General features: G+C 48.1%; 9 non-coding genes across 9 annotated transcripts; all 9 read right to left on the bottom strand.

Annotated features, from left to right (window-relative positions):
- Window positions 1–211: 211 nt before the first annotated feature.
- Window positions 212–283, bottom strand: Trnad-guc. Its single transcript has one exon. It is a non-coding gene; the product is annotated as a tRNA-Asp (tRNA).
- Window positions 284–380: 97 nt separating this feature from the next.
- Trnad-guc lies at window positions 381–452 on the bottom strand. Its single transcript has one exon. It is a non-coding gene; the product is annotated as a tRNA-Asp (tRNA).
- Window positions 453–719: 267 nt separating this feature from the next.
- On the bottom strand, window positions 720–791 carry Trnad-guc. The gene has a single exon. It is a non-coding gene; the product is annotated as a tRNA-Asp (tRNA).
- A 99-nt stretch (window positions 792–890) lies between these two features.
- Window positions 891–962, bottom strand: Trnad-guc. Its single transcript has one exon. It is a non-coding gene; the product is annotated as a tRNA-Asp (tRNA).
- Window positions 963–1,230: 268 nt separating this feature from the next.
- Trnad-guc lies at window positions 1,231–1,302 on the bottom strand. The gene has a single exon. It is a non-coding gene; the product is annotated as a tRNA-Asp (tRNA).
- Window positions 1,303–1,570: 268 nt separating this feature from the next.
- Trnad-guc lies at window positions 1,571–1,642 on the bottom strand. Its single transcript has one exon. It is a non-coding gene; the product is annotated as a tRNA-Asp (tRNA).
- A 268-nt stretch (window positions 1,643–1,910) lies between these two features.
- On the bottom strand, window positions 1,911–1,982 carry Trnad-guc. Its single transcript has one exon. It is a non-coding gene; the product is annotated as a tRNA-Asp (tRNA).
- Window positions 1,983–2,250: 268 nt separating this feature from the next.
- Window positions 2,251–2,322, bottom strand: Trnad-guc. Its single transcript has one exon. It is a non-coding gene; the product is annotated as a tRNA-Asp (tRNA).
- Window positions 2,323–2,419: 97 nt separating this feature from the next.
- Window positions 2,420–2,491, bottom strand: Trnad-guc. The gene has a single exon. It is a non-coding gene; the product is annotated as a tRNA-Asp (tRNA).
- Window positions 2,492–2,500: the final 9 nt, after the last annotated feature.

Genomic DNA, 2,500 nt, shown 5'->3' with positions numbered 1-2,500 from the left:
ATTGATAAACACTCAACTTAATGGACAAAAATAATGCGCACTCCTCGGCGGGGTATCGAACACCGGTCTCCTGCGTGACATGCGGGGATACTCACCACTATACTACCGATGACCTGACCACGAAGGAGGACCGTCAATAAAGATAACATACACCCAAGAATCGGAAAAGATCGATAAAACACTTTACTAAATGGACAAAAAATAATGCCACCTCCCCGGCGGGGAATCGAACCCCGGTCTCCCGCGTGACAGGCGGGGATACTCACCACTATACTACCGAGGACCTGACCACGATGGAAGACCGTCAATAAAGGTAACATACATCAAGAAATTGGAAAAGATTGATAAACACTCAACTTAATGGACAAAAATAATGCCACCTCCCCAGCGGGGAATCGAACCCCGGTCTCCCGCGTGACAGGCGGGGATACTCACCACTATACTACCGAGGACCTGACCACGATGGAAGACCGTCAATAAAGGTAACATACATCAAGAAATTGGAATAGATTGATAAACACTCAACTTAATGGACAAAAAAAAAACGCACTCCCCGGCGGGGAATCGAACACCGGTCTCCTGCGTGACATGCGGGGATACTCACCACTATACTACCGAGGACCTTACCACGATAGAAGACAAACAATAAAGATACCATACACCAAAGAATCGGAAAAGATCGATAAAACACTTTACTAAATGGACAAAAATAATGCCACCTCACCGGCGGGGAATCGAACCCCGGTCTCCCGCGTGACAGGCGGGGATACTCACCACTATACTACCGAGGACCTGACCACGAAGGAGGACCGTCAATAAAGATAACATACACCCAAGAATCGGAAAAGATCGATAAAACACTTTACTAAATGGACAAAACATAATGCCACCTCCCCGGCGGGGAATCGAACCCCGGTCTCCCGCGTGACAGGCGGGGATACTCACCACTATACTACCGAGGACCTGACCACGATGGAAGTCCGTCAATAAAGGTAACATACATCAAGAAATTGGAAAAGATTGATAAACACCCAACTTAATGGACAAACATAATGCGCACTCCCCGGCGGGGAATCGAACCCCGGTCTCCCGCGTGACAGGCGGGGATACTCACCACTTAACTACCGAGGACCTGACCACGAAGGAGGACCGTCAATAAAGATAACATACACCCAAGAATCGGAAAAGATCGATAAAACACTTTACTAAATGGACAAAAAATAATTCCACCTCCCCGGCGGGGAATCGAACCCCTGTCTCCCGCGTGACAGGCGGGGATACTCACCACTATACTACCGAGGACCTGACCACGATGGAAGACCGTCAATAAAGGTAACATACATCAAGAAATTGGAAAAGATTGATAAACACTCAACTTAATGGACAAAAATAATGCGCACTCCCCGGCGGGGTATCGAACACCAGTCTCCTGCGTGACATGCGGGGATACTCACAACTATACTACCGATGACCTGACCACGAAGGAGAACCGTCAATAAAGATAACATACACCCAAGAATCGGAAAAGATCGATAAAACACTTTACTAAATGGACAAAAAATAATGCCACCTCCCCGGCGGGGAATCGAACCCCGGTCTCCCGCGTGACAGGCGGGGATACTCACCACTATACTACCGAGGACCTGACCACGATGGAAGACCGTCAATAAAGGTAACATACATCAAGAAATTGGAAAAGATTGATAAACACTCAACTTAATGGACAAAAATAATGCGCACTCCTCGGCGGGGTATCGAACACCGGTCTCCTGCGTGACAGGCGGGGATACTCACCACTTAACTACCGAGGACCTGACCACGAAGGAGGACCGTCAATAAAGATAACATACACCCAAGAATCGGAAAAGATCGATAAAACACTTTACTAAATGGACAAAAAATAATGCCACCTCCCCGGCGGGGAATCGAACCCCTGTCTCCCGCGTGACAGGCGGGGATACTCACCACTATACTACCGAGGACCTGACCACGATGGAAGACCGTCAATAAAGGTAACATACATCAAGAAATTGGAAAAGATTGATAAACACTCAACTTAATGGACAAAAATAATGCGCACTCCCCGGCGGGGTATCGAACACCGGTCTCCTGCGTGACATGCGGGGATACTCACCACTATACTACCGATGACCTGACCACGAAGGAGGACCGTCAATAAAGATAACATACACCCAAGAATCGGAAAAGATCGATAAAACACTTTACTAAATGGACAAAAAATAATGCCACCTCCCCGGCGGGGAATCGAACCCCGGTCTCCCGCGTGACAGGCGGGGATACTCACCACTATACTACCGAGGACCTGACCACGATGGAAGACCGTCAATAAAGGTAACATACATCAAGAAATTGGAAAAGATTGATAAACACTCAACTTAATGGACAAAAATAATGCCACCTCCCCAGCGGGGAATCGAACCCCGGTCTCCCGCGTGACAGGCGGGGATACTCACCACTATACTACCGAGGACCTGACCAC

The sequence above is a fragment of the Nematostella vectensis genome, chromosome 1 (assembly GCF_932526225.1).
Source record: "Nematostella vectensis chromosome 1, jaNemVect1.1, whole genome shotgun sequence".
NCBI lineage: Eukaryota > Metazoa > Cnidaria > Anthozoa > Actiniaria > Edwardsiidae > Nematostella > Nematostella vectensis.
The sequence above is the reverse complement of the archived record's forward strand: the minus strand, read 5'-3'. Positions and strand labels throughout refer to the sequence as shown.